Source organism: Gallinula chloropus, assembly GCF_964237585.1.
Source record: "Gallinula chloropus genome assembly, chromosome: 5".
NCBI lineage: Eukaryota > Metazoa > Chordata > Aves > Gruiformes > Rallidae > Gallinula > Gallinula chloropus.
The window spans coordinates 39695270-39714024 of record NC_140090.1 but is presented as its reverse complement, the minus strand read 5'-3'; the positions used below and the strand labels follow the sequence as shown (position 1 = coordinate 39714024).

Sequence of the window (18755 nt, the reverse complement as noted above, 5' to 3'; positions counted from 1 at the left end):
TAAATTCTCAAGGGTGAAAAGTTTCGTACATGAAAGTCTCCTGAATGTATTTTTAAAACGTTAATTCCCCATCTGAAATACCAGAAACATTATGGGTATTGAGAAGCCTTTATTTACTTTTTAAGACAGAATGTTTCTGTTATTAGATGTCTTATTATGAAGCAACAGCCATTTTTGTCATGCACATGTCAAGGACCTTTATCTTTACAACCTCTTTACTGCCTTTACTGTCCCAGGATAGCCTTTCCAAGGATTTTTCAGTAGTCAAATAAGTAGAGTCATGAATTGGCTTTTCTGTTTTCCACTATCTTGCTTGCTCTAATTAGTGCCTGAAGGTGGCAGATACCATCAGCCTCAGTGCAAAATCCACAGTCTACAAAGGAATAAAATATATCTCATCACCTTTAATCCCTTTCTCTGAATCTGTGTCATCAGGCTCATACTCAGCCAAAAGAGAGAAAAGAAACTGTTCTCCCACTGTTTGTTTCCTCTCTTTCTTTAATTTTGTTTGACAAGGAGGAATAGATCTTCTGAAAAGAGGAATTCACTGCCTAGAGGAATCAGATGTTTGGATTCATAGCAAAAGCAGCCTGATTAGACAATAACAGAAATATTATTTTTTTTTTAAGAAAAATGCTTAGGTATGTCCTCCCTCCACAAATAATGAATTGGTCTCCAGTTCTGCTTTGCTAGCTGAGGCTAGGTTTTCAGTAACAATACGGTAACATGATTTCCTTACTTGGGTTATTCACATAGGTTACCAGTTCAAGTTCAGGGCTATAGAGGAACATATGGTTTCATTTTATCTGCATAGCTGTGGTAAAATCTAAATGTGGTCTTATCTAAATGGATCAGAGCAAACAGAAGAGACTAAGGCAGAGAGCTGGATGTTAGGCAGAAAGCTGTCCCTTCAGGCTGGTTTTTGGATGGCTTTCCCACACCGTGTCTGCTCTCTAGTTGGCATTCCCTGCTCGGCCATAGGGGACGTAGGCTAGTTGAGTATCAGAGCATGGGAACAGAAGTGCTAGAAGATATATGGATAACCTCAGCACTTTCTGGCAATTGTAAGTCCTCTTAAATCTGATAAAGGAATTGAAATACAGATCAGCATTGTCCTCAACCCTAGGCACATACCTCCACATCCACAGAGCTCTGAACCATGGAAATTGCACCTGTGTGTTCAGGATGGGTGCTGACTTTTGGGTCTGTACATTTCTCATGCATTACCTATTTGCTGAAGATAATTTTGTATTGATTGACAAATTTAACATCAGAAGAGAGGGATTCCGAGGAGCTACCCAGTCAGTGGCACTTCAGCATGGTTATCAGTACTTTTGGACTAATCCTCAGGGTGCAGGCCTTACCTGTAGCCTGCTGTCGACCAAGATGATCAAGGCATACACAAGTTTCATTTCAGTTGTTCACTAAATGTGTGCAGTATTTTGTGGCATCACACTCAGGCACAACTTGAGGTCATTCTGTGCAGACCTCCATGCAACAAGTAAATACTGTACTGAATTAATAAAGATATATTGTCCATGCCCACAGCAGCGGGTTGGAACTAGATAACCTTTGAGGTCCCTTCCTACCCAAAGCATTCTGTGATTCTATATATATTCAGAAAATGATTTCTTGATAACCATTTTGGTCATCTAATCCTCCTCATTAAAAGACATGGTCATGAGCAAAAAATTGCAGTTCTCCTCCTCCTTGCTCATGCTTCAAATTAAAAGGCTATCAGTATGGTATTCTGCTGCTTATTAGATTAATTAACACCAATTCAATCATTATATCCCTGTGAAAACTGAGTAAAAGCTTAAGTAATAAACCAGGTAGGAGTAGCTCATCTCAGTAGTACTAACTGCAGTTCTTACAGCCCTTTTTTCTTCAGCTAACTTTGCTTACAGCTGTGAATAACAATGTTAAAAAAAGGGAAAGACCAGTTTCACAAGATCATCCTGAGGAAGCGATACAAGGCATTATTAGATATGCTTCAGCATGAGTCAGCAATTCTTATCTTACATCATGTGAAATAAATTATACTAGAAGTTTGGCTATGGTCACACAATAGGATGGGGAAAAAAAAACAATTCTGGAAGCCTGAAGTACAAACCGTGGTTAGAAATTGAAAAGACAGTTCTGACTGGGATACACAGAGCAGCTGGCTGATAGCAAGAGGAGCATGTGAGAAAGCAGTTTCTTGTAAAGGCATGTTTGTCCAGCACCCATGGAAAAGCATGTTGGAGAGCTCAGACTGGGGTGATAAAAGTGTGTAGAAGAGTAAGGAAATGGGAAGAATGGCAGGTACGCACATATATAGCATGAGCTGCTTTGGTGTCACATTATTACCTCGTTTCTTCCTGGGGGTGTTCAAAAAACAGGTAGACGAGGCACACTGGGAGATGGTTTAGTGTTTTGGGGGTGTAGGGCTAATTGTTGGACTTGATGATCTTGAAGGTCTTTTCAACCTTGATGCTTCTATGATTCTAGTCCTTTAAATCCCTGCACCTTCAGAGCTTTCATTTATTCAGGGGACATTCCCCGCTTTCCCTGCTGCCTTACCCAAAGCATTGTTAGTCACACTACAGTAAACCACCTCTAGATCTTACTCCTGCACCCGAAGTCATCTGGAATGAGACGGGTCTGTGCCGTTGAGCCTAATGATACTGACTGAAGGTAAATTAATACAGGCTGGTTGTATCTTGGGCTTGATGAACACAGGGGACCGCCAATTCTGGACTCTTGGTAGTCATTTGCTGTTGGAATCTCAAAAAAATAGGACCAAGAAGCAAAATGAGTTTGTGGATTTCAGGAAAAAGAGTAACCTATTGGGCAGAGATGAAGAGACCTTGTTAGAGCTATGCACAAGAGTTCAGTGAATTACTCACAAACTTGCAAAAAATACATAGCACCAAGGCATTTGCAGTTACTGTGTGCTGCGGGTTTGTTCCACATAGCAGAAATAATTAGCACAAAGTACCTACAGCCCCTGCATGGAAATACCACCCTCCACAGAGACTGGAGAGCCAGGCTTCCCACGCTTCCTGCCGGGAGATTATTTTGCGTTTCAAAGATGGATTTTCTTTGCAAGGATAATTACACGATTGCACGTCAGTTACAGACAGAACGCGAGAGCTGCAACTTCAAGTGGCTGTGTCACCGCAGACAGTTCTCTTACCCCTCCTGTGATAAAAACACAGGAGAATGTTTCATTATGTGATGATACCCAAACTCTGTATAAAGGTTACAGGGCAGGTGGTTACATGGCAATATACTTTCTGTTCTTCTAAAAAACACCAGTGTTATTTTAAATGGTCAGATATTATTGCATGGATAGCAGTCAGCCACTGCAGAGAGTCAAGTCAACCGGAGATCAAGTGTGAAGTAATACCCCCAGACTGAGCAGAGAGAACTACAACGACATTTCTTCCATTTTTAGGCTTCTCCCTACAATTTCCCAGTGCCCATCTCCTGGCAGCTCTGATGGCAGGGTGGCTCTGCATGATCTATCCCTCCAGCACAGCTAACGCTCCCAGGGTGAGGCTATCAGCAGCCATCATGTGCTAAGGCCAAGGCAAGAGGCCCTGCACACCAGCACAGGGGCCAGAGAGAGGATGAAACTCATGCTGCTGACAGAGGGGTGCCCAGCCACCTAAGACGGACTTTGCCAAATTCATACCAGCAGCCTGCACTGCACTGCTGATAAACCCAGTACTTCAGTCTAGGACTCCATCACACCAGGGCAGAAGGAATAAGGGAGAAGGTAAGGAAGGAGGCACCCAGAAAAACTCAGAGGGCAGCTTTCATCTCTCCTTGCACTCTCATGCTGAAGGCCAGGAAACAGTCATTGCAAAGCCTGTTAGAGAACATAAGTAACTCTAGCTGCAGCTTTTGAACTCAACATTTTAAAACTCCTCCCTTCTTGTTAAGGGCATTAAGTAGTCATCTTTTCTGGGACCTCAGAGAGAGCTACTTTCCTTGTATTAATTCTGTCTTCTGTAAATGATCAGGAAAGGTTCTTTTCTCCCATTACATCTAAGAAATAACTTCCAGGCCACATACTAAGATCATCACGCTCTTACCAGAGAGGACTACAACTGAGAGATACATGCTCCTTATTAATGCTATGTGTGTAAAAAGGCAAGTAAAGTTTCTTGTAGGGTGTCTTAAACTCAGAAATCCCATAGAGTGCTTTGGAAGTGTTTTGAAGGCTTTTTTGTTCTGTTAAAAACTAATGTGAAAGGGAGACCTATGGTTGGAGGAAACACTTGCATTCTCGCTCTCAAGGAGGCAGAAAAGTTAGGAGGCTGCTGCTTCATCTTTGTGATCAGCAGCTATTCAGCAGGCTTTCAACAATAGGGACCATTAATAAATAGCTTGTACGTGCTTTGCCAAATGAAATGCTATTTTTGGTATCAGCCTAAGGGCATGATTCAGCAGTTTGCTAGCCAGCTAGTAGTTCAAACCTATCCCTGGGTATTTTGAGACTTGCTGTCATGTGTTCCTTAATAGCACTTTTCATCTCTTACTTTATCTGTGACTCCATGGTAAATCTATTAATGTATCACTCAGTAAGTATAGGAGCACGTTAGGCTAAAGAATATAGTGAGAAGGCTCAGGCAAATGGGTACAGCGAACACTAGAGGTGCTCCATAGCGTGTAACTATCTGTGGCACTCTTTAAGGTACTTCAGTTCTTATGAGAAAATTAAATTTGAATTAGAAAGACCTGAAACCCATGAAATTTAACCACAGCAAGGTCAACTCATTTGTATTCTACCATACTACTTATATGTCACTTTGCACACATGTAGGAGGATTAGTAATCTTCTTGAGGCTACTAATATAGGGGAAGCGACTTGTATGTGTTTCCTGGATCGGGGTTCTGGTTGTAGTTATTTGTCATTGAAAATAAAAACATGCAATGATCAGAGGTCAGCTGCAAGGCTGGAAATACAAACTGACAGTGTACGTGTGAACATAAACATAATGAAGAGGGTAGGATTCAACTGTATGGGATGTGTGTGTGAGATGCTCTTGTTTGCCCAGCTCTACAGAGCAATGTTCAGTCATATAGTTGTGAGATTAAGCTTTCCTCTCCTTGGATCAGTGGAGATCTTTTTGCTTCCGTAGTGTAGGAGGCAGAGATAATAAATAACAGTCACCCTTCACTGTACAGTCCATCCTGAGCATATATCTTGCCACCAGAGTCAGTCTTGTAAAGGTCCTGTGAGAAAATGATGCACAGTAGGGGAATAAAAGTACAGTATGCACATCTGTGAGGCTGTAGAGAATTTTTATGCAATTCTGGTATTTCCTAGTTATTAAGGCCTAATTGCAATCTTGGCACTTGTTCTAACAGTTCAAATATGTAAACTCCTCTGTGATTCTTAGCTTGCTGTCAGGTGTGCGTTACTGCAACCAGCACACGGGGAGGTTCATTCTGTATGGCAGCAGACAGCATCATGAACAGGAAGCAATGTCCGTGCTGCCTTTGCCATAAAAATCTTTATTAGAACTAAAAAGGAAGCAAAAGTGTGATGGACACTTTAGCAATTTATAAATCCCCTTTCTTTATTCACACAGGAACACTTTGCTCGGCTGCTCTCCTGCCATTGCCCTGCCACCTCACTGGGTAGCTAGCTTACAGCACGTGCAGGAGCATCTCCTCCATCAGCTTCCCTGAGAGGAATCTTTGTATGGTGCTTTACTGTGGGAGTGGACTTTGGCCTCCTTGCTACAGTAGCCCACTGTCCCATAAACTTGGCTTTTGTGGCTCCCCTTCAATTTTGCAGGAGAAAATAGGATGCAACATATCTCATGCCCCTTGACATGTCCACTCCATTCCTTGCACGGAGAGGAAAAGTCTGTGTTGCCCCTGGAAGCAGCTACAATCTATAGAGTTGAGAGGTGGCCTTCCAGTCCCACACAGAAGTGTCCCTGCCAGAGACTGGCCAGCCCATTTGTCTTCTGTGGGGAATGAAGATTAGTGGGATTGTAAAGGGCAGCTTCTAGTATCTGTGAAATCAAACATATTCCTTCAGAGAAAAATGTCATGGTATTTCCTTTGCAGGGAGGGGTCAGGAATGAGAGGCCAAAAGAATCCAACCTGAGAGGATCGGGCTTGCTACCAACAATCAGCTCAGTTCTCAGTGGAGTTTAGCTGTTGATATGGGAGTTAGGCCCCTAAATGCCTTCACAGAGTCGGTGTGTGATCTAGAACTAAAGTAAACTTTCTATCTAGGCGATAAAACTGGATATTGCTTCAGTGACTGAACTGGGAAAAAAAGATTTATTGAGAAGGAAAAAAAAACAAACACTGAACATGGGTCTTGCTCAAAGCTTGAATGTTCTTGGCAAAAACAATAAAAAATTAGGAACAAAAGAACAAACACTCCAAAATATATTTTGAGAAAGCCAAAGTATTTAGCCTTATCCTAAGCATGACTTAAAAAGCAACATTTTCTAAACAAAATTACCTCTGCAAAATAGAACATTAAAATGTTTTTAAATGTCAAACCCCAAACAACTTGTTTTTTTATGCAAGTGAAGAGGAAAATCTGTTTGTTTCAGCTGAAGCTGTTCTGTGATTTAAACCAAATCCACAATGAAACTTCCTTAACTCTATAAACCCAGCCTGCTGGCTTGTATTTTAGGGGGTATAAGATGTGTGAAAATAAAATGGTAAGAATGAATATTATTTCACATCGAGGCACCAGAATAGCAACAAACCAAAGAGTTAACAAAATAAAACCCCTTCAAGTATAAATCAGATGTCCTTCAGCAAAGGGAATTTAAGATGAAGGGTTTGGGGGGCGGCTCCTGTGTTCACTCAGCTGTTCATGGGCAAGGTTAAACGCTTTGGCAGCAAGATGCAAACGTGGCCCATGTCACGTGAGTTTCTCTTGGCTGTTTCTGGCAAAGCAGGGCCATTTAGGCAAGAGATGAAGAAAGCCACCCTATTATTAAATATTGGCGGGGGGGGGGGGGAGTGTTTGTGAGAAGGTATGCTCAAAGAAATCTGTAGTAGCTGGATACCACTGCAAAAGCTGGCCTGTAACTGCTGCCTTAACGCAGTATGAATTATGAAACTTAGAATGAAAACTGTTTTTTTTCCCTGGATTCCCACAGTGTTTAATTTTTGTAAGCACGTAGAGCCAAATGAGAATATGAAAGCCTTACAGACCTCTGGACTTGTCCGACACTATGTAAGGCAAAGTTCAGCTCTGCTTCCCATCGCTAAGATTCTTGGCAGGAGTGAGAGAGCTTCCCTCATATCGCTGCTGGAGCCCTGCCGCGGCTGCTTTGAATGTCTCCCTATTTTAGTCCCTGAGAAGCTGACAGAGACATTTGATGCTATACCTGTATTTATTTTTTATTTGTTTTTTGGAGGGTGGGATTTTACTCAACTCTTGGAACTGCTGTGTTTGTTTCTTGAGCAATTTGTAGATACTGAAATTTGATTGTAAGTTCCAAGCATTTCAGACACATTCTTCTATTAAAGGGAAATCCATGGCAATCCAGAGCATTAGAAAAGGTAACAATTTTATGATATCTTGTATTTATTTTAGATTCTTTTAGGCAAGGTTCTCATGAAATTCCTAGCTGGTGACAGCCTTTTATTTCTGGGTTTTGTTCTTTGTGTAAGAAAGTTCTTTACCAACACATGTTGTGCTTCTGGATGGAGATATGGCCTGCTTCTACATGCTTTAGCTTCACTCTTCATCGTGCTACTCAAACTGCACATGTAGGCAATTCTGTATGCCTGGGAAACCAAGCACCCTTTTAAAGTAGGCTCTGAAATCACTTCACGTGGATAACACCATTTAATGGAAACAGAAATCTGCACAGGACCTTCCGTCATTTAAAAGATAAACCAGTATTACCTTTACCACTTCTCTTTCATTTCAGATTCTGAAAAGCTTTATTACTAAAACGAGAAGGATGTAAACATAAAGTTTGGATGCCACAAACCTGGTAAGGCTGTTGATTCCAGGTCTAAAACTTTACATTTCAAGTACATTTTCACTTTAAACTATTGCAGCAAACACTTTACACAAATTGATTCCCTAGGTGGAATATTGCCTTTAGGAATGAGAAGGAACTAAAAGCATTGTTTTAGTAGTAAAGTGTTACCAGAATGACAGTTACAGCTGATCACAGAGTAAGAGTCTGCTTTTCCAACTGCAGACTTTGATTCTTTACTGACATGAGTAGAAGTTCTACTCACAGGGTCAGGAAATGGTGTGTTGTCTACTATCGTGAATTGCATTAAATCACAAACCCGAATTCTTATTATCAAGTCCCAAAACAGCTGTTGCAGAACACAGTAATGTATTCCCTTATGTAGGAAACAATTCCTTGCTGTGAGGTAAAATAGTAATAATCCAGTTGCTAGGATTTTAAAATTTTTTTCAAGTTCAAGTTTTTCTTTTAAGTTAGGCTTCAGATACAAGGAATGAGAGGAAGCAATCATGAGAATGATTTAAGCTTTACGAACTTAGTGGCACTCCAACTCAAATAGTTATTTTTCCCTTTGCCTACAATAGTGCTCATTATTGGTTTGGTTTACTGAGTTAAACAGAAGCCAGGAAATCTATGCACTCTAAGCTGAAAAATATGCCTAGAAGGTTTTCTGTTGACTGCCTGTTGACCAACTTTAAAGGTTACTCTAACGCTCGGACCTGCTGATCATCTTTAGCTTGATATCCTAGCTTGAGCTTGTTCCTCCCCTGAGCTTCCATCTCAGTGGTAGCACTTTAATAGGATTCATTAAGAAATAGCCCACAGCCCATCCACAGCTTCACCGTTCCCTTCCACCCTCCCTAGAGCACCGCATCTGAACAGTGTGACACAGGCCCGGTTTTTATGCCCCAGCTCTGCCATAGTGCATCTCTTACTGGAAGTTTTTAAGCCATTTTTGATGGAAAATCACAATTCTTCATTATATTTTGTAAGGCTTCAAATACTAAGTTATTGACACCATGGTGGAAAGAACTCCTTAAAAAGAGATGCAGGGAACAGTAAAACATTGCTATGCATGCTAAAAAGATGTGGGTATGAGGTCAGCCACTATAAAACACCATCTGCAGTGTACCAAGGCTGTGCTGAATTTAATATGATGAACTTCACCTCAGCCATGAAATAAGTTTTCCATGCAGCCACTGATACCAAGGAACGTTGTGCTGGAGAGCAGATTGATCTTGCTCAGAGAGTGTCAATAGTAAGGATGCATTCACCCATTGAAGAGCCTCCTATTCAACATCAGGAGGGCTTTCTATGACTATGCAAGGATCTGGCGACTCTAACATTATGTCTACATGAACCAAAAATTAACATGGTACCCCATGCCTCAGGATCACTTGTTAGAGTATTTGCTATTACTTCTGTACTTAGAAAGAAAAGTCATGCTTCCCAGGACAGATATAGCAAATGTAATCATGCTGATACTTGACATTGGGTAGTTTCATTTCCTTGAAGCTCTTCTCTTTCCTCTGTCCCTGGAAAAACAGAAATGCAATTAGGAAGTCGAACTGCTGTCTATTGGTTATCTATGGAAAGTTGGTACATTCCTCACATGATCTCTATTTTAACCTTGAAAAGAGCTAATGTGCTCTTTTGCCTTACATGTGGTCTGGAATGAATCTCTAGCTCCTGTTTACAGTCTTTCAGAGAAGGGTTGTTGGTTTTTTACCTAACACAGGCTAGAACTTTAAATAAAATTGTTTTAAAAGGAGAAGCTTAAAATTGAAGATAAATATTTTATGAGTTACATATGTCTGACATTAGTTTCAAGTCATTCCAGGTAATAAGATAAGAAGGGATTTTCAAAAGACCTTTGAATTAGAAAGTGGTTTTGTAGAATTGATGTGATGGGTCAAACGTTGTTTCTCACATCATAGAGGAACTCGCCAGAAATGCAGGGGTGTGAAATGGCTGCATATTGCTTAGCAGACACTGTGCAGGGGGGAACTGCAAAGATGTTCAGGTACTTTGAGAGGTGCTTGATAAAAACTTAAGAAAATGGGATAATATCCATTAAGGTATATAAAAGGGTATAGTATGCCTAAAAAGCTTCAAGATTGAATTTTCTTAGGTGTCATCTGCTAAAGTTAGGTGTTGTTTCTGTCTTTTAGTGAATGAATATCTTTCCTTTAATTTATTCATGGTAGTATCAGAAATGCTTTTTTTTTTTTTTTTTTTTTAAGACCTGAAAAAAGCCTCTACAAACAGGGTAAGTTGGTTTTTCAGCTAAATTTTTGATCATTCTCCCTGCTGGAGAACTCCTTTCTCAAGGGAAAACAGATTATGCAATATCAGGTTTGGATATTTGGTACCAAAAAACCTAATATGTGCACCGTGCCGAGCAGTACATCCTCACGTAAGCATATTAGTAATATCCAACTCTAAATGTGCAAAGAAAAAAATATAATTGAGATTGCAGAAGGGGAAGTTTCTTCATAAAGGAAACCCTAGCTGTAAATAGTCTATTTTAATAGATCAAACCCTGAGTTAGGTGCATTCTGGTTCTAGCAATAAGCATGCTCTCTGGTTTGCCCCTGGGAGCATGCACATTCATTGTGCTCGTGACATGTAAAAATATACAAGAAATAATACTTCTGAGGTTTCACATCCTTTCACAACATAATCAGAAGACCCAGGAGTAGATGCCTGAGCAATGATAGGAGTACTGTGGAGTCATTTGTTTCCCATGGAAATCATTTGTGACTTCCCTCTCTTTACTGCTACGCATCTTCAAAGCACAGAAGCAGCCTGTGTTTTGAGCAGAACAATTAGTCTCTTTACATCAAAGTTTTATGTAGCCCTGAATTCAAGTTAGGTTTCAAAGGAGTGAAATTAATGCGCGCCAGTGTAACACTCGGGTGGCGATGGGTTTTCCGCTCCTAGTACACTTTCTATTGATAGATCTCGGTATACTTTACAAACGTGAATAAGTTCAGCTGCTGGCCAGAAAGAAAATGTTGTTTGCTGCTTCAGAATTAGGACCACTGCTAGTTAGTGCAAATTCCTTCTGTTTTGGCAAAGAATTATAAAAGCAGCCACGTCCATGCCTAACTCGCTGTGTGACTGTGGTGTGGTTCTAGTCTGATGTACCTCCAAGTATTTCAGCTTGAAGCATTTGGGTGGCCTGGTCCTATATAGGATAATTTGGTCTCTCAGGATCATACCCTTGATGCTGCTTGTGGTGTTCCTATGGGTAAGAGGTTTTTTAAAAAAACAACCCCCGAAAAACCCAAAACCCAAACAGAAACAGGCCTGTTGTCTTATGCTTCGTGGATTAAACTGCTGTCTGGAGAGGTCGTTTAACATCACACTTGTGATGCAGCCAAAATAAGAGGAAAAAAATGAATTAAAACCATATTATAAAAATGGTTTCTGCATATTGGACTGTAAGACTCTGTCAATATAGACACCTGTTGAACATGGACAATGTTCCATGATAATCCTGCTTTTTTGATCCAGTTTATTTCAACTTCAGAATAAGAGCTCAGTGTTAGCTAGTGAAAAACCTGGACAGTAATATTACTGCCTCTGTGCTGACCGAGCCATTGGATAGCTCAAAGCCTCGTGTGTGATCGCTTTGTGTAACTGTGTACGCAGCATTTGGCACTGTGGTGACATGACCACCCTGTGCTGTGGGACTCTTCACTCTGTCAGTGAAAACTGCTGCTTCTGCAGATTGCTTGCAGAAAGCTGGTCGTGAGCATTGTGCTTTGGAAATTCACGTGAAGTTTTTTAAGTGGAGTCACATCCTCGTTAGGTTCAAGAATGAAACAAGGACAGAAATTGTTCTTGTTCGTACTGTGGTTCCTTGTGGTCAGGAGCTGAGGTAGGAAAAGAGTTTGGTTTCCAGGCTGCTGTTACCAGTGTAACAGAAACAGCAGAGATGTATGCTGTTGTAGATAAATAACTCTGTCTTTCTGACTGTGTGACCTAGATGGGCAAAGGCTCCTCTGGGAACTGGGAAACCTCCCCTCTGAGCCCCAGACTTCAGTCTGGGCAGGATCCCAGTCAGGACTAACAACTACATGTCTGTTCCTAGTGTCTAACTACTTGTTACACAGTGCTGTTGACATTTCTATCTTATATTTTTACTTGAAGCCTCCATGGTTTTGATTCCTGCTTATAGAGCCCCTTCAGCAGGATGCCTTTTTTTTTTTTTTCCCAGGAGAGCGCAAGTCTTGGAAAGAGATATAAAATCACATATTTAAGAAGTCCAATTTAGACATTGTGTTTTCTTCTTATCTCCTCAGCTGCCTTTAGACATCTTTGCCTGCCTTCAGATTGGCTTGTTCAGATTGCCAGACTTGCTGCGGTCAAATCCTAGGGGAATAACATGAACTCTGTTAACCTCAATGCATAGTCCGATTCTCCCATGTGTCGGATCCCTTAATGGCTCTATCTGTCTGAGAGCTAATTGGCACAGTAAGGGTCAGAAACAACTTGAAGATGGAAATAATTTCAGGCAACTGGAGCCCAAGGGAAGTCTTCTCTCCCTTGTTCTCCCTCAGTAGCAGACAGAGTCTGTTTGTATGTTCTGCTTTTTTTTTTTCCTTTTCTACTCCACAAGGCACTTTCTGACAGGACGGTTACATGGTGCAGCCAAGGGCAGGAGAGCTGCTTCCGTGCCCAGCCGTATGAAATACATTTCATCTCGTAAGGGAAGTCAGCTCTCAGGAACTAGAGGAAGGAAATACTTTTCCTGTTTCATATTAGCCCCAAAGACTCTAAAGTTACTTTTGTGATTAATCTAACCAAGTTTCAGTTGGTCAGCATGAAGAGATGTGAATGTTGCTGATCTCTGAATGCCTTTCCTCTTTGGAATGGGCTTGGTTTTTAACAAGAAAACCTGTCTAGTTTTCCTCAAGTCACATCATTGGCTGTAGATCACAAATTGAAGGCAAAAGCACTTGGTGAGAGGCATGCTTTATGCTTTCTCCATTGTAGGTATTTTACAGATTTTTTTCTAAAAATAGATTTTTATCTAGGACAAAAGTTGCACTTTGAGACAGCCTAAAAGATGCTTCCCCAGAATGAGGTCACATGGCACAAGTTATGCTTCCAGGGAAGTAAATGATTAAGGACTATTTCTGTTTCTTGATTTGGTCCTTTCTGTGGCCCTGCAGGTCTTTGTGGGAATATATTTCAGCGAAACCACAAAACTGGGTCCCTTGCTTTATCTACTGGGTGGTTCATTCTTTGGCAGAATAATTCACATAAATAAATGGTGTATGAAAACTTAAAGGAAAAGCTGAAAAAGCATGTTAAAAACAGGCCATGAAAGCACTAAAATGAAGCCAGTGCATTACTCAATAGTTGTTTTGTTTTTTTGTGGCCAGCCAAACTGTCCTTTCTCTGCCCATCTGTGAAGATTGCTAAGCATGAAAGATCCCCTTTTGTCAGCGATCCAAGCCACAGCATATTTGCTGTGTCAGCTTTCTCACCAGTTTAGGTAGGAGAAGTGCTATAACTTGTGACTGGTTCAATGACCAGATGTTTCTCAGCTAATGGTTGAGGAATAAAAATGACCTTTAAATCATATGATTCTAATCATATGATTTTGATCTGGAGAATATATTCTTGGGATTAAGGTAAAGTGAAAAATTAAAAATTACAAATATTAAACTAGACCCTGAACTGCTTTGGTATACTGTCCGCAGAAGTAATAGCGTTCCTGTGTGAGATCAGCATTCTTGGTAGCTTAAATCATGGCTCATGCTTTTAGCTATCTATGTATGACCTAAAACTGCCTAACTTCATGTGACAGTGAGGCAGTGCAGCCTGGGGACATGAGGCAGTCTGTATCTTTCATGACTCCAAGAAGTGGCTCTAGATGTTACCACAGCAGGACTCAGTCTGTATGCACAGAGATAGAGTATGTTACAATGGAAAATGTGAGAAAGCATCTATAGATATGCAGTTGTTTGAAAGCTGTAAATTCTTTTAAGCCATGCAACCTTAGGAAATGCAAAGATACAAAGTACAAATATAATTACATGCCTGATTATCTTCAGTTGTTATTATACAGCGCAACCCAGGAAGATCCTATCTATGGTTATTCAGTTGGGACTTTTGCTTAGCAAAAAAAATCTGCCTGATTCTTCCACCTGATTCACCTTGTGGGCTTCAGTAGGGTTTATTTGTAATCTTAAACATGGATGTATGCACAAGCAGCTGAAGTGCTGTCCAAATAAGCTTTTCTGATACATCCAGAAATTTGGGTCATTAAACATGTCATTAGAATGCCATTAAACTTAATAGACCAGTAGCACATGATTAATGTTTTGGAACCTCTTCAACTGATGTGGTGTTGGAAACCAGGAGCTCATGGAGAACACGTGGTATCTACCTCCTTGACATGGACTTTCTGCCTCTTCTGCTTCCATTTCCCACGCTCTGCAGGGTTCTAGAAGTCTGATTTTTGCAAACGAGTGTGTAATTTCTAAAGCATCTAAATTGTCTCAATAAATTAAATCAGTCTGACTTCTCATGCTGTAGCTCATGTGGGAGCCCTGCGTCTTTTAGGTTGTAACTTTAATGCTTTTAAAGTTCTGAACAGAAAAAGGCTGATCTTTGGTAAAATCAACACGCTAGAACTACATTTAGTATTCTAGGAATAACTTTAAGTGTCTGGCAAAATGGATAGTTTCTCTGAGTAGATTTAGTTAGCAGTGTCCCTCAGTCATCTAGTGTGCATTCCCTGTATGTCCAGCTTTGTGTCTGCAGTTCAGGCTTGATTTGGGGGGAATTATCTATTTAGTGTGCTAAAGCACCATCATGGCAAGCTAAATTTGATTAAAATGCATCCTTTTTATCCTTGCAAATAATAGTATCTGCTCCAGAGTTTTAGAAAAATTAAACCAATCATAAGTGCTCTGTGTATTTCATTTGGTTCTGATTACCTACTTTATTTTATTTTCTAAATAGTGGTGGAACTTATTCAGCAAACAAACGAACAGTCCAGAAACATGGTACTGATTAATGAGAGACATGTTTTTGACTTGCCTGCCATATAGGTCAGTGGTTTCTGAGCATACTGGTGCATTGCAGAGGTCCCTGATCTCCCTTGTCAGCACACAGTTGGGATTTGATATTCATTAAACTACAGAGAAGGCAAAATACTGAAAGGAAATAGGGTCTTTGCTATGGAACAGGGCCCCACATTGCATTTATGGAGGGTTTAAAAGACCTTTCCACATTAATTATGATTTCTGTAGGAGAAAGTCAGAAATAAGTGGCTCAAGCATTGTAGGAATAGAAATGAATTATAGGCATGAAGTTTAAGGTAAATAGAAGACTATATCCTAGTAGCTTCTCTTGGCTAAGATGTTCAGAAAAGTAGATGAATTAAAACCAAAAAGTCCTAAAAGTCGCATTTGTTTTTCCAAATGACTGGTTGTTTTCTGAGTGCAATAGTGTATGCTACTGAAAGAGTTTAATGGCACAAGTGATTACTAAAATCTGACTAAGCAGTGATATCTGACACCCCAGGAATGATGCTCGGTAAAGGCTATGGTAAAGAAATACTTGTTGTCTTCTGTGGAATTTAGCACTGGTTTGTCAAATTCCCTTAAATATGCACTGTGTATGCCTGAAATCTGTTCTTGCTCTCATTTCATCTCTGTTTTCTCTAGTTGAGCACAGCCACGAGATAGTGTTGTATTAGTAATGGGTGCAGTGTTTCCTTCCCAGCCAGTCTTGGGGCTCCAGAGAGTGTCTGCAGGCCTTCTCCGAGCTACCAGTTAGGACTTGTCATCTTTCTCTACGGAGAGTATGGGGTAAATACTAACAACTGCTCATGTATCTGTTGGACATATTGCTAGATCCGCAGGAGGTGGAGTATTGGAGTAAGCCAGAGACACTGCTGTCGGATTTCTACAATATTTCCCCTCTCTTTTCTCTTGAAAGAGCAGAAGTATAACTGAACTGGGTGCTCTGGAAACTTGAGACTGAAGGTAGACTTACTGTCAAGAAAGTTTTCAAAGTATAAAACATTACCTCTTTTATTTCTGACCGTTTTTTATTTATTTATGCTTTGATAGACACAGGTGGTGCACCTTCCCCTCCTTGTTTCCACATAATGTTGTAATAAAAGATTACATACATAATTACATTAGTTAAATTCTAATAGTATACAAATATTTGGAGGAAGCTATGAACTTTCTAAACTATTTTGGAGGTTACTCATTACTTCAATCAATTAATGTTTGTTTAAATGCAAACACAGCTGTTTCATATGTTTGCTTGTTTTTTACCCCTCTCATGAGGGACTCATGAAGCAAGCAAACAAAACACATTGGGTTGGCAAACGTTCTTTCTTCAAAGCCCATAAGCAAAAATGACAAATATTCTTGCTCTCCAAATGGGGGGTGGGGAGGTGGATGAGAAATAGGCTTGGGTTTTGGTTGGGTTTTTCTGATGTTGCTGCCTTCTGGTTTGTAACTTGCCCCCGGAGCCATAAAATTAACAAAACTGAGCTTCCAGTACTTGATTTTCAGATATATCTTGTCTCTGCCAGAGTGACAGCAAAATGCACAGGTGAGTGTCTCTCCAGGGTCCCTTCTGAGCTGGATCTGGAGTATGTATTTGGCCTCATGGGCCCCAAGTGAGTATAAAAACCCAACAGATCTCAGTGCTTTTGACTCTCATTTCCGCTTGTGTCAGCAACCATCCACAAACCCCCCTTCGCCCTGGGCCCTGTTTGGGCTGTATTTAAGCAGCAGCCACTCCCTGGGAGCCCAAGGCAGCTTCACCTAGTCAGGAGAAGCAATGGTGACCTTTTTCCCTGGAAAAACTTGGACCAACATAATACTTGCCCTGTATACAGGCAATACAACCCCTCTCATCTGAAATCTGCACAATGTAGCCCAATTTTGCTATTACTTTACAGAAAATAGCACCAGAAATACCCAATTCTTTCAAATTTCCCTCAAGAGTGCCTTCCTACAATGTTTTCCAATTATTCAAGTTTTTCCAAAGATTTATAATAGTCTAGTTTTTTCCTTCTTTATATATGTTTCCTTCATTTTGTGCTGGGTTTTCTTTATGAATGTGCAACGCCTAATGGTTTTGATAGTCTGAGCAAGTAGTAAACACAGGATTAGCAAACTCACACAATGGGTTGGTTCATATTTCTTTCTTTGCAGCATGAGCCCATTAATGAATAGTCAGATTGAATTTGGGAAATGAACGCGGGATAAAACAAAGCTGCTTTGTACCTCTCAGATTCTACTTAAGAAATAATTACTGTTAACTGGATCTAATAAAAAGGTAGACATTTCAATTTATCACTTTAGATTGATTGTTTACCATGAAATTCCTTACTCTTTTAATTTCTTGAGAAATAACAACACCTAAAGATTCTGATATAATTTCTGTGGAGCCCTGCTGATATCATTCTTGCTAAATTCTATAGATCTGACCTTACAGCCACTTTGAAACTTAAAAGAAAATTACAATTAAAGTGATTACTTCAGTAAAATGTTAAGAAAATTAACCTAATCCCTACAGATTTTTTTTTTTGCCTATGTAGAAAAGCATTTTAACAAATGACTTGTAAAAAAATTTAATTTTCTGTCAACCAGTTAATATTTAAAACTTCGCTTACACAGGTCTAGATGTGGCTTCTTAGTAACTCTTGAATCTTTTTTTAAAAAATGCCTAAACCAATGATATGGTTTAGATTCTGCAGTGAAAGTGCCCTCCTGCTACAGCTCAATTCTATTTTCTCATGGTGAATGCTTAGCATCTTAAAGGAGCACAGTGGCCTGTTCCACATTTCACGTGGGAGAGCCAGTACCAAGCAGCTGTGGCTGCTTCGTGGCTGTAGCATTGTATTTGTGAGTGGGAAAAGTGTGGGTGCTTTGGAAACAGCCCCAGATCTTCCTTCCCGCCAGGACTTTGTATGTGCAAAATCAAACCGTGCTTCAGCTGGGAGGACTACAGCTTGATTATATGTGGAAATTAAAACAGAAACAAAAAACAACAGTTCCCAGATGCTATCTATATCTTCTATATCTTCCTTTGGGGACCCTTTATTTCTCTGTAAAGCTCTTTTTTTTTTTTTTTTTTTTTTTTTTTTTAAGATCCCTATTTGTTTTAATCTTTATTCCTGTGATTATCAATTGGAGGATTATAGACCTGACAGCTATTTCCTGCAGAGTTACTGAAGTCTCATAAATTTCTTCTTTGAGTGCTCTTTTGCATCTGCCATCCAGTTACTTTCACGCGTTTTGATCTCAGTTGTTGTTGCTGTTTGAATTACCTGAATAGCTTGCCCCACATTCACAGATCTGAGAGCTTTGTGCCAACAGAAATTTTTGTTAATAAAAAAAGTAATCATTGCCCATTGCCCACAGGCAAACCTTACCTGTTGTACAGCGGTGTTTTGTGTTGCGTGATCTGCTGTGTTGCACTTGGGCTGTTTCAAGTCGTCTCTGGTTGAACATCTTTATACTCATTTGAACTACTCTAATAAAAAGATGGACCAAATTTTCCTAACTCTTCAGGACCATTTGATGTGGCTGCAGGAAGCCTCCTTTCTGCTTCTCCTAATCATTCTTACTTAGAAATTACAATCTCCACTGAATTTGTTAGGCTTCTTTTTCTTGAATATGTTTTTAAAGTCCATAGGTCAAGGGAACCTAGATGAGAGATTCCTGTGCATCAGCGCGTGTTCATCTGGGTCACTTCCATTGCCTGGAACCGGAGGTGGCCAAGTGGGTGAGTACAGAG

The 18755-nt window shown here is 40.2% G+C and overlaps 1 long non-coding RNA gene across 1 annotated transcript; it reads right to left on the bottom strand.

Annotated features, from left to right (window-relative positions):
- Positions 1 to 5890: 5890 nt before the first annotated feature.
- On the bottom strand, positions 5891 to 18628 carry LOC311192286. Its single transcript, XR_014617326.1, has 3 exons — positions 18391 to 18628; positions 9455 to 9499; positions 5891 to 5969 (listed from the first exon to the last, which is right to left on the bottom strand). It is a non-coding gene; the product is annotated as an uncharacterized lncRNA (long non-coding RNA).
- Positions 18629 to 18755: the final 127 nt, after the last annotated feature.